This window comes from Strix aluco, unplaced genomic scaffold (genome assembly GCF_031877795.1).
Source record: "Strix aluco isolate bStrAlu1 unplaced genomic scaffold, bStrAlu1.hap1 HAP1_SCAFFOLD_85, whole genome shotgun sequence".
Classification (NCBI taxonomy): domain Eukaryota; kingdom Metazoa; phylum Chordata; class Aves; order Strigiformes; family Strigidae; genus Strix; species Strix aluco.
The window spans coordinates 510,425-524,037 of NW_027436646.1; the positions used below are offsets into that span (position 1 = coordinate 510,425).

At 40.6% G+C, this 13,613-nt stretch overlaps 1 pseudogene; it reads right to left on the reverse strand.

Annotated features, from left to right (window-relative positions):
- Positions 1-218: 218 nt before the first annotated feature.
- LOC141919109 (kinesin-like protein KIF20B) overlaps positions 219-13,613 on the reverse strand; it is a 35,881-nt pseudogene continuing 22,486 nt past the window's right edge.

Consider the following 13,613-nt stretch of genomic DNA (forward strand, 5'->3'; position numbering starts at 1 on the left):
ATAAGACTCCCTATAGGCTGGCTTAGACAGGGCAACGCAATTTAAGCACACGCAGAAGGCTACTGAAACTGTGCTTTGAAAAGCATGGCTGTATCCAAATCCTAAAGTAACCCTAATAGCAGCTGGGCAGAAAAGGAATCGGAAATTACCTCAGATGCTCACTTGCCCTGCAAAGTTAATCGTACATGCAGACCTTTCTCTTCAGTGTTTCAATCAGGCTATTCCAAATCTATGGATTCCTTCATGGTCTCTATTTCTGTTATCCCTTCATGCTACTCTTAAATGAACACCAACTACTGGAAAAACAAATTAAGACTCAACTGCTGTACTAGAGGAAAAAGTAACACTCCACATACCCCAGCCTAAGGTATCTAAGACTCCAAATGTGAAGATATCGCCATGACTGCTATATAGGTGATACAACAAGTCAGCAGTCACACACAGAGAAGATAAGTGAGAAAACAGAGAAAATTAAAGTAACACATCAGGAAGAAAAGACCAAAAGAAATAAGTCAGTACTTTCAAACCTCTTCTGCAACTTGACTCAATCAGGTTTGTTCTGTCCCCCCAATAGCTTATTTTAAGCCCAGATTACAGAAATAGATTACAGCGGACAGAACACTAACCCGTAATCACTTACCGAAGAATCAGGGATATCTAGAGGGCAAGAACTGTCCATTGAATACAGCTTTCTCTTAGATCGTTTTGGCTTGAGCTCCTTTCCTTTGACATTTTCTGGTTCTGCAGACTTGGGAGAGCTTATTGTTGCCATCAGCTGCTTTGCTACAAGAAAAAATTTATTGTAAATCAATGTCTTATTGGTTTTATGAGCCTCAAAATTAATGAATAAAGGTTTAATGAATAAAGGTTTATTAAAACCAGTTTAAAAATGAAACAGATGTAGTCTGAAATTTAAACATAAAAATTCAGAAGTGGTATGTATTTGACTACCACAGTCTTCTATATCCTGAAACAGTTTTCTATAGCTTCAAATACAAAAGCTTAAAGGACACATTTAAATAGCACCAAAAAAATCAATTGGGATTCAGATTTCACTGGATGTTAAATACAACAGGAATTGAAAACCAGGCTTAACTTCTTTGTACTGACAGAAGCACAAGGTTGAGTCAATTTTCTCTATGTACTTGTATAGTTTTATCAAACTAGTACCAGCTCTATGAAGAGATGAGTGTGTGCATCTTATGAGCTAGAAGGAAAGAAGAGATCCCAATCAATACTAAGTTATGCAAAGGAGGGAAAAAATACAGGACATGGTAATAAAGGTTACAAATTAGACCTCATTTGCTCAAATAAAGTATTTCCAGGGTGAAATTTTGATTACTCTGAATTTGGCTTCCATTGATAATGACATGTTGTCCTCATGGAACCACTCTGACAAATGTGAAAAATGTTAGAAATCCCACTATCTTAACTGTGCATCGTGAATAATGACTAACCTTGTTTTAACCAGCCAAATAGTAGTGTCTTTTAGAATTTAACACTGGTGATTCTTTGTGCCCTCTGCTAATTTTAATCTTTTTTTTTTTAAAAAAAAAACCCAGTAACTCAGAAATCATGTCTTACTGTAGGAAAGAATAAAAATATATTCTTCAATGGAAGGTCCTAGCAGTTAATTTTCCCAAGGCTATACTTAAACTTGAAATCCATTAACTGCTTCAGAGCTAGTTTATTGAAGTCTTCCACATATTTTCTGGAGATACTGGCTTTCAGATTCTGTAGAACTAATCTTCCTCTCCTACATACATACTTCAAAAAACATTAATACAATTTCCACAGAAACAAAACAGGAAGTGGGGGGGAGATTGCTTATAGAACAAGGTCAGATCTGGGTTTGAATTCAACTCTTGATTTTTTTAGATCAACAGGTCAAGTTTCTGAAATTGCCTTTAACTGTTTTACTGTAAGCAAGAACAAAGTAACTCAGACATTTTGAGCTTATCATTGCTTTTATGATAAATTTATACGCACATAGTCCACACTGCATCCTTTCGCTCTACCTGGCTTACCTTTCACACTTAACCTAAACTTTAGAACCATGTGGTCCTTGTAATCCAGTCGGCCTCTTCTACTCTGCAAGATTCAGCAGAGCAGGCCCCAGCTCAGACTCCATTGTTTCATAAATGAAAGAACTGGATGCAGCAGACGTGGCCTTTAACAGCACATACATTAACAGATTACAGTAGAAAAAAGCTATTCTACAATACCCAGATAACATGGAATAAGCCTTATTTATTCTGTACAAACCTTTAGAGTGAAAAATAACAGGAGAACTTTGGAAAATCTCCAATTTTTTGTAGTGTTCCATCTTTCTTTTTAGCTGACTTTTTACGTGAAGTAGATTCTTGCTTTCTTAAGGGGTATTCTTTTCTTTTCTTCTGTGTAGAAGACATCTGTACAGAAATACACAGTCATTGTTTAAGTCGAAAAGTTGACTTATCTTCAAGTTTAATTCCATTTTGTTTGGCTTCAATGTTATTTTCAAGCTGACATTTTGAGCTTTGCTACCGAAACCTCTGCTCATTAATGATACTGCCGCAGCAAGCAATGTAGACAACCTTATTTTATACCCAAAAGAAAAGAAATTGTCAGTTTCACAGAATACATCTAAGGGCATGAGTAATATAGGAAACAAATAGTTTCTTTTAAAAAAGTAGATTCAAAGTTTTAGAGTATTTCATTAGACTAGCTGTTCTAGTTATAAAACAGAAGAAAACTGATGGTGAAAATAAATCTACTGTCCACCCTTTGAGCCTGCCCAGGTTACTACTAAGGCCTAAAATCATACTTTTATAGTTGTCATGCATATAGATGACACAAACCTTAGTTTTACTTCAAAAGGAATTGCCTATAACATGACATATGCTGAGTATGTTCAAACTAGTCTTCATAACTACTCAGCATGCAACATCCTTCCCTGGGAATCCCTGTACGCTGCAGCCAGTACACGTTCTGGGCAAATACAGACTGACTCTCCTTGGTTAGCTTAGAAAGTTTAGTAGGAAGATAACGTACGTGTTTAAGAATCCTATTAAAATACATAGATAAGGATTAAGATACTGCTGCATAAGAATGTTTGCTCCTTTCACAAGTCCACCTTTACAGAAAAGGTGGACTTATGAAAGGAGAAACTAACTTCAAAATTGAACAAAACCAAACTATTTTCTTGTTGCTTGTAGAAGGTGAATTAGTCATAGCAGGTTTTGCATTTTCTTGTTCTCACTTTTCACAAAATCCTAAGAAAATAAACATGACAAATTTTAACTAGGATTCTTCCGGAAAGAATAATGATTACCTATATTACAGAAGCAGCCACTATTTAAATGCTATGACTAACAGTAGGGAGGCATTGACTACTGCTGGATAGAGGTAACTATTCAAACGTGAAATAAACACTAAACAAACTTGTGGAAGGGAACTAGAAATGCCTGTAGTCAAACCATTCTGACATTTACTATTTTCTTCTCTCCGTTATTTCCTATACTTTTGACTTTAAGAGATTTGACAAGCCAACACCCAAATTGAAATTAATAAATCTAAGTGTAAATTTGGATTTATGGTGACAAGTATATAAAAAACAGGTTGGTAGCACAGTGCCATTGTTAAGCTGTCTTTTAATGACATCTTCTATCTTGTGAAGTGGTGCTGAGAGATTTCAGATAACCGACAGCCATACCAACTGATAACAGCATCAGAAAACGGAAAGAGGATTTTGTTCTTTAATTAGAAGGGAGCCTCTGAAAAAGATTTGGTTTTGTTTGTTTCTAAAACACCAGGGAGTTTGTTTCATTTTTAAAAAAATTTGACATGAGCAGTATGTGGTTATTTTAGCACTACAGGTTTCCCCTCAGTTTTAGTTTTCACAATGCTTTTCAGTTTTAGGAAATTTAAAAAAACAAACTGTGTCTTCAGTAGACTTGTAACAGTTAAAGTTACTGAATCATTTTATAATCTGTTTGGCATATGTAACATGAAGATAAATATTTAAATATGGGTACAGAAGGCCCCATATGCAGACCGGACCCGCTTCATAGGGAAGTCTGCTGCCTCCCTGGGGGCCGCGTCAATGACCTCAAGGCAAAACTCCCCACTCTAGTGAGACCCAAGGACTACTACCCTCTCCTGGTTTTTCAGGTAGGTAGTGACGACATTACTAGGAGAAGTCCTAAAGCAATGAAGAGAGATTTCAGGTCCTTGGGGAAAGTGATTAAGGGGTCGGGGGCACAAATTGTGTTCTCCTCCATCCCTTCAGTTGGAGGGATGGATGAAGAAGAATACAGGAGAACTCAACAGATGAGCTTGTGGCTCCAAGACTGGTGTTACAGTCAGGGCTTTGGATTTTTCAATCATGGGTTGGTATACAGGGCGCCAGACCTTTTGGCATTAGATGGAATGCACCTGTCCCAGAGGGGGAAGAGGATCATGGGACAGGAGTTAGCTGGGCTCATTGACAGAGCTTTAAACTAGATTTGAAGGGGGAAGGGGGAAAACATCAGCCCATCTGAAGTACATGTATACCAATGCACACAGTATGGGTAACAAACAGGAGGAGCTTGAAGCCATGATGAAACAGGAAAATTATGATGTTGTGGCTATTACAGAAACATGGTGGGATGTCTCCCATGACTGGAGTGCGCCTGTTGATGGCTACAAGCTCTTTAGAAGGGACAGACGAGGAAGGAGAGGTGGTGGGGTGGCGCTGTATGTTAGGGACTGTTGTGATTGCCTTGAGCACAAGTGTAGCGAAGACAGGGTAGAGTGTCTTTGCGTTAGAATCAGGGGGAAGGCCAACAGGGCAGATGTTGTAGTAGGAGTCTACTAGAGGCCACCCACCCAGGACAGAGAGGTGGATGAAATATTCTATAAGTATTTAGAAGAAATCTCATGATCGCTTGCCCTTGTTCTTGTGGGAGACTTCAACTTCCCAGACATCTGCTGGAAGTACAGTACAGCAGAGCGAGACCAGTCCCGGAGATTCCTGGAATGTGTGGGAGACAACTTCCTGACGCAACTGGTGAGAGAACCAACCAGAGAAGGTGCCCTGCTGGATCTCCTCTTTGTGAACAGAGAAGGACTGGTGGACAATGTGGCAGCTGGAGGCCGACTAGGGCACAGTGATCATGAAATAATAGAGTTCTCTATTCTTAGAGAGGCCAGGAGAGGGCTAAGCAGAACTGACATCCTGGACTTCAAAAGGGCTGACTTTGTATTGATTAGGCACCTGCTTGAAAGGATCCCTTGGGAGACAATCCTGAACAGTATAGGGGTCCAGGAAGACTGGGCACTCTTTAAGAAGGAAGTGTTAATGGCTCAGGAACAGGCAGTCCCCAGGTGCTGTAAGAGAAGCCAGCAACAGAGAAGACCAACCTGGCTGAACAGGGAGCTTTGGCTGCAACTCAGGGAGAAAAGGAAAGTTTACAGCCTTTGGATGAAGGGACTAGCCACTCACAGTGATTACAAAGACACAGTGAGGCTATGCAGGGCAGAAATCAGGAGGTCTAAAGCCCAGCTGGAAATTACCCTGGCTTCAGCAATCAAGGATAACAAGAAATGTTTCTATAAGTATGTCAACAGCAAAAGAAAGACCAGGGAGAGTCTCCATCCCCTGCTGGATGCGGGGGGAAACATGGTAACAAGTGATGAGGAGAAGGCTGAGGTCCTTAATGCCTTCTTTGCCTCAGTCTTTAATAACAAGACTAGTTGGACTGAGGGAATCCAGCCTCCTCAGCCAGAGGACAGAGACTGGGAGAACGACCCCCCTGCAATCCAGGAGACAGTCAGTGACCTACTGCATCACATAGACACACACAAGTCTATGGGACCTGATGGGATACACCCGAGGGTGCTGAAGGAGCTGGCTGGGGTGCTCGCCAAGCCACTTTCCATCATTATCAGCAGTCCTGGTTGACCGGGGAGGTCCTGACAGATTGGAAACTGGCCAATGTGACGCCCATCTATAAGAAGAGTCGGAAGGATGATCCAGGAAATTACAGGCCTGTCAGCTTGACGTTGGTGCCCGGGAAGCTGATGGAGCACCTCATCCAGAGTACCATCACACAACACATGCAGGACAACCAGATGATCAGGCCCAGTCAGCATGGGTTTATGAAAGGCAGGTCCTGCTTGACAAACCTGATCTCCTTCTATGACAGGGTTGACCTGCTTATTGGATGAGGGAAAGGCTGTGGATGTAGTTTACCTCGACTTGAGTAGGGTCTTTGACACCGTTTCCCACAGCATTCTCCTGGCGAAATTGGCTGCTCGAGGCTTGGATGGTCGCACACGCTTTGCTGGGTAAAAAACTGGCTGGATGGCCGGGCCCAAAGAGTTGTGGTGCATGGAGTTAAATCCACTTGGTGGCTGGTCACGAGTGGTGTCCCCCAGGGCTCGGTTTTGGGGCCACTACTGTTTAAGATCTTTATTGATGATCTAGACGAGGGGATCGAGTGCACCCTCAGTAAGTCTGCAGATGACACCAAGTTGGGTGGGAGTGTTGATCTGCTTGAGGGTAGGGAGGCTCTGCAGAGAGATCTGGACAGGCTGGAGCGATGGGCTAAGGCCAACTGTATGAGCTTCAATAAGGCCAAATGCCGGGTGCTGCACTTGGGTCACAACAACCCCCAGCAACGCTACAGGATTGGGGAGGAGTGGCTGGAGAGCTGCCAGTCAGAGAGGGACCTGGGGGTGTTGATTGACAGCCGGATAAACATGAGCCAGCAGTGTGCCCAGGTGGCCAAGAAGGCCAATGGTATCCTGGCTTGTATCAGAAATAGCGTGGCCAGCAGGGCCAGGGAAGTGATCTTGCCCCTGTACTTGGCACTGGTGAGGCCGCACCTCGATTACTGTGTTCAGTTTTGGGCCCCTCACTACAAAAAAGGACATTGAGTATGTCCAGAGAAGGGCAACGAAGCTGGTGAAGGGTCTGGAGCACATGTCGTACGAGAAGCGACTGAGGGAACTGGGGTTGTTTAGTTTGGAGAAGAGGAGGCTGAGGGGAGACCTCATCGCCCTCTACAACTACCTGAAAGGAGGGTGCAGAGAGCTGGGGATGAGTCTCTTTAACCAAGTAATGAGCGATAAGACAAGAGGTAATGGCCTCAAGTTGCACCAGGGAAGGTTTAGACTGGATATTAGGAAGTATTTCTTTCCAGAATGGGTTGTTGGGCATTGGAATGGGCTGCCCAGGGAAGTGGTGGAGTCCCCATCCCTGGAGGTGTTTAAGAGTAGGGTCGACATAGCGCTGGGGGATACGGTGTAGTTGGAAACTGCCAGTGCTAGGTTAACGGTTGGACTAGATGATCTTCAAGGTCCTTTCCAACCTAGATGATTCTGTGATTTAAGAGTAACATTCAGGTGAATAAAACAGCAATAAGATACTTCTAAAATTAGTTCCATGTTATTGAAAAATTACTTAGCTAAATGTTATCCCATCAGGATATGAACATCTACGCTATGAAAGGATTTATAAATGGATTGGTAAAACAGTCTTCTCAAAACATGGATAACTATGTTAGATGAAATATATTCATCTGTAGATAAGGTTCAGTACTTTTCCAGTGCCTTCAGAAGGATGGTTATTTTTACACTTACTTTTCCAGCAGCCTAAGAGAATACTCCTCTCAAAGAAAATTGGTTCAAGACATAGGAAGTTTAAATCAAATCTGGACATTATTCCAGAATGAAGCGTTCAATTCCAGATGAATTAACTTACACAACTTTTAACAGTTACTTTTGCAATCCAAGTTTAACAAAATGACTTTATTGAAGTACTGTTGAACACTAATCACTGAAGTGACCGTTTCTCTTAACTATTTTACTAAGAGATTAAAAAAACATCACTTGAGAACACTTGAATGAGAATGCTAGAAAACCATCAGACACTTCACTCTCCAGCTGAGACAAACTCAGAGTGATCACTTGCCACTTATGCAAATGACCCACAGGTCATCTCCCTATACTCACCTGTCAGCTTCAGAAGTCCTTAGAAGTACAGAGATTCATAAGCCCCACAAGTAGGATTACAAGTAAGTACCACCACAATGAGGTATTAGGGTTTCATAGTCTTTGTGTCTTAGAAATAGCTCTGTTCATGATAATGTTGATAAAAGTCAGAGGAAAGAAATGTGCGGTTCAAGTAGGAGCAGTGAAGATTTTTACCACCCTGAACTGCTGTGAAGCCTTAGTCTCGCACATAAACACCACAGCACACTAAGAACGCTGGCACATATAACCTAGCACAACTGAAGGAATTAAAGAGGAATTAAGTTCTACAGAAAACAGGGAGGTTCAGGTGCTCGTGCAATTAGTTCTGTATATTCCCTTTAAATACAAAAAGATCAAAGAAAACACAGACTGGACAAAAAGTCAAAGGAAGTGGTCTTGAAACTCTGAAATGCAATGATTAAGCCCAGAGGCTTAACTTTTAATTGCCTATTAGAAGAGGTTATAGTTGATACCAATGATTGCTTAAACCAAAAGAAGCAGTTCTATTGAACTGGTCTCTAATCCTGCAGATCACAGCTACAGACAGAAGCAAATAGTAAGAGCAAGGAGAGAGAAATGTAAAAGGTGAAGAGGAAGTACATATCAGGGACAAGCGTCCAGAGTCTGGATAAATTGAAATCTATGACTTTATTCAACATAGGCCAGAGATCCACACCTTGGCAGGAGGTGGGGGGTGGGGGGGAAAGAGGTTTAAATATTCTCTGTATATATCCTTAGGATCTCAGTGAGAATCAAAAGGATAGGATTTTAACAAATGATCAGAGTAATAAATTGAAAGACTACACAACACATTTTGTCAGTTGGTCTAGGTCATACCTCATCCCTCTCTTCACTTGTCCTTTTCTTTCTTGGCTTGAGCACTTTAACTGTAGCTGGTAAGGTGCTGCCCTAGTGTTTCACCTCCATCTTATCGGGTTCCAGAGGTGTGAACTGAATTTCCATCTCTGGTTTTGGGAACCGACTAGTATTTCCACTTTCTGTGGACACTTCTGAAGAGTCAAGGACAATTTCTGAATGCTCCTGCAAATACATGGAAATTTTAAGAACACAAGTTTTAAAATAACTGAGTTAAAAAACCCATAATACACATCTTTCCCCAATGGATTGCAAAGTAAGCATTCCATTTCCCAGCTTTCACTTTCAGAACACTTCTAATTGAAGGAATCTACTTCAACCATAGCAGAGTTTAACCCTTACTTTCTAAAACTTTTTTGTTACATTTTAAAAAGTTAACGTTTCTATCTACAGTGACAGAACTTGAACTCAGCCTGATACTTTGTTTCCAAGTCATTTTGCTCAAGGGCAGAGACAGTCACAGTTTTCACAAGTAGCAGTAGTAGAATGGACATGACTTTCATCTTAACTCTGCTGCTCCTTAGGAGCTAGGCAGTGATAGCAGCTTTTGAGAGAAAAGTATAACCTTTCTCTAGCCTATCTTTAAGGAATTTTCCCTTCCCCTTCTACACCAGAGAAGTTGTGTAAGTAACAAGGTCCAACTAGCAAGCTACAAGCCAAATTCAACCTATGAGAGGCTTCTACATCACTACCTGTTCTCTGGAGGAAGAGCAGGCATTAAGGCAGCCCGCAGCCCACAAGCTGAAAACCTTGTCTTGTACCTGCTCACAGCCAAACTGCAAGAACTGCACAGTGAGGGTGGGATGGAAAAATCAGTTTGACAATTCTTCTTCCTCAGCAGCACTTACCTTCCACCATCCACCCAACCTGTTTTTCTTAGCAAAACCAGCAAGTGAGAGCTGTGGTCCTCCCAGCTCCTGCATCTCTGTGGCAGCAGTTCAGCTGCTGGCTAGCATACAGGAATGGATTCAGCAGCTGTTTGAATGAAACCTGAAAGACAGGCTGCTGTGGTGATTGGTGCTTAGAAACTGCAGGTGGCTGCTACTACTGCTGCTGGTGGGGTCCCAAACAGAGCAGCTGCTGTGGCTTCTCGAAGGGCACTCTCCTCCTCTCAAAAAGGAAAGTGATCAAAGCTCATGGAAAGCCCAGAGATAGTCACATTCTGCAACAGGCTCTGCTGGGATTCTGAGTAAGAATACAAGCACCACTGCATTCCCAAGAATGGAGTTGGCTAATATAAACATTTTTCTTTTTAACTGCTACTTCATGAGAGTTAGCCATCAAAAAGTTACACAGGAATGGCTAGTGTCATTAGCTAACACAGCTACACACAAGAATCCTGTAGTGGAAGAAAGCAAATCCAATTTGCCCTGCTACTGCTCATCCATTTAAAAGGGTTTATATATTTGTTTCAAGTGACTTATCTAATAATCAGCCACTTCATAAGCATTGGTGAGAGGTAGGATTTCAAGAGCATGCAGCTGAAGTCAGATATAGCTATTCACATGATTATGTTATACATCTTTTATTTCTACCAAAAGCCACTAAAATGAGGTGATCTGATCACCAAGAAAGGTATTTGCAGAATAAAACTTTAGAATTATTCAGACAACAGGATACATTTTCTTCCCTATTCTGCATTTAGCAAAATCCATACAACTGCATAAAATTTTTAAATTTCAGTTTTGTACCAACCTCACTTAATGAAGAGGCACTGCTAGGACAGTGAGATAATGAATAATTCCCTTTAACTGCGTCATATCTAACTGAAATACTTGACAAAGTATAGGATTAGTCCTGCTTTGTTTTTCTATAAACTGTAAATATTTAGAATGAGAAGAGATTATGCTAAACTGTAAACCTCAAAATATTTTGATTTTTCTAAAGCTACAATATAAAAGCTCAAGTGCAGACAGCTAATGAACACCTGGGCTGAGAGACAACACAAGTTTAAGGCAGTAACCTCTACTCACGATGCCATCATGAGATGTGCCCTGCTGGGTCTCACCAACAGTCCGTCTAGTTCAATATTCTGCCCCAAGAGTGGCAAAGGGAGATGCTATTTAAGGATAAGATAGTGATCCTGGTCACCTTGTCATCTGTCCTCTCCATACTCTCCCAGCATTCTTAGCTGTGCATTACAATTGTCAGAGTCTACACCACTGTCTAACCCTCAGAGTATCCATTTAAAAATATATTGATGGATTTCTACTACAAAATTTTTCTAATCCCTGCTGACAGTAACTGTTTCCACCACCTCCAGAAAATTACTAGCTGCTTCATATAGGAATATGTTATTTTAGCTGTCTTAAAATTATTTCCTATTAGTTTCACGAAGTGCTGCCCAGTTCTTGCAGGATTTTAACAAGGACAGTTCTGCCTTCTGTTTACCCACCGCAACCATGATTTTGTAAACCTCAGTCCCACAACCCTCTGGTGGCCTTAACCTCTCCTAATCACAGTGCCAGCTTCTTAGCCTCTCCTCACAAGGCAGGAGACACACATTGTCTTGATCACCTTAGATTTTCTTCTTTATCTCCACTATATCTTTCCTGAGAATTATTTGACTTCCCCCCAAGACTCTACCCCATTCACTTCACACCATAACAGTTTATCACATGATAATCCTGGTAGTAGCCTCTCCTTATTCATAACATCAAGTACTGTGGCTACTGGCTTGAGGTAAATACTTCAGCACCAACTGTTCACAACAATTCTTCTCTGTAACTAATTTTATAGCAAAAATAACTAATTTTATGGTGCTCTCTTAGCTGCCATTACAAAGCTGTATAAAGCAATAACCATTCTGAGAGCTCCTCTCTACTCCCTCATACATCACAAGCTTTATCTATACGGCACCAGCTGAATTGATGAAGTAGCAAGAAACTGGCCAGTCTTATTTGGCAGTAGACAGGAGAGAGATGAAGAGATGCATTTCATCATTCAGCCCAGTTCTGCCACAAGAGGAGAATCACATCTTCTAGCAGCCAGGGGAGGGTCTGCTAGGAAATCCATGTTCAGCTCTCTTCATTACTAGTTAGCAATGGAGTCACGTAGCATTAATTCAGTTTGGGAGGAAAACTACCTCACTGAATACTGCTCACGTAGCACACAGGGATTTGGTCAGAATCAGAAGGCTCAGTACAGGTGCAAGCCTTTCAATTTTTGTTCAGGAAATATGCAAAGTCAATCTTTTCTTTGTGTAAACTTCAAATATTGTTTTGTTTTTAAGTAAGATGCAAGATACCGTTCTGTTCTTGTGAACCCCATACGGGCTGGCAGCTCTAATTACAGAACCATCTCTACTACCACACTATAGGTGGTATCAGGAAAGTTGTCTGAGCTGAAATCCCCTTAGCACTGACATAACCAAACAGAGGTGACATCACAAATATTATGTCTTCAAATCTCTAGAATCTGGATTAGTTAACTAGTTTTTCCCTCAGGTACAGAAGTTTTATAGTGTATAGAGAGGTGGTATTCTCTTAACTAAAGTACTTCTTTTTCTGAGAGGGAACTTGAAAGAGGGAGAGAGAAGAATAAACAAGAACTCAGAATTAGTGATATAGTTAAAGTACGAAGAACTACAGAAAGTAACTTTTGGGAGATTCCCCACATTGCTGAAATATATACTGAGAAAACAACAAAACAAAGATGTTACTAACAACATATCATTAGTACATACTTTCTATAAATATAACAAACATACCTCTTTGTTTACAGACTGATCTATTTTATCTTGTCCTTCAGGTAAAGGTACTTCTGCCAAAGACTGAAGACTTTTATGGTTAACGCCTTGTTTCAATTCCTTTATAAAGTCATCTTTCTCAGCCAGCTGTTTTCTTAGTTCTTCTGTATCAGTTCCCTCATCCTAATAAACATAGCAAAAATTGCCACAAATTGCAGGATTGGCAAGAGAAATTAACATGTGCATGAGCATCATTACAATTACTCGGTAGCACCAGTTTTAGAATTGCAGGCTCAAACAGCCAGCTGTCCAACAAAAAGCCAACAACTTCATGTATGAGTGGCCTCTACTTAAAGCCAAGAAAGGTCATACAACAGCCTGGGAAGATGCAATGCAAAATTTTTATTTTAATCTACTTATGTAGGGTTATAAATTTCACCTCCCATTGTTTATGAAGTTCTTGGTTCTGTGCAAAAGGCAGCTGATGTGATAGTTGTTTCAGATTTCCAGTCTAATCAAATTGCAATCAAATGATCAAATAGACTTGAGTGTTTATTTGAACTACTAAGTTTTTTGAAACTTCAGTTACTGTTACAAATTCAGTTTCAGAAAAGCATAAAGCTTTTTTTTTTTTTGTATTAGCTGCAAACAATTTCAATATGTTTGGAATAGAGCCAAAACTTAGTGTTTTGCAGAGTTAGTGAATAACAAAAGAAAAATCACAAAAACAACTAAAAAAAAAATCCCACAGAAACGACAGAAAGAATGAGAGAGGACCTTTCCTGAATCATTTACTGCAGCTTGTTTCAGTTCTGCTATTTCTTTATCTTTTTGTATGGTGATAGAAGCCAAAGTCTTGAGCTGTACTTCCAAAGCTTCTATTAATTTATTTCTTTCTTCACGCCACTTTTGAAGATTGTTGTCCTTTTCTACCAGCTGTGCAGCAAGTCTTTCCTGAATGGGGGAAAAAATAGGTTAGAATTGAACACCACTTCTACAAACCATCTGAACTGTTCTGACAGCTTAGTTTGGCATAGTCAGTACTATT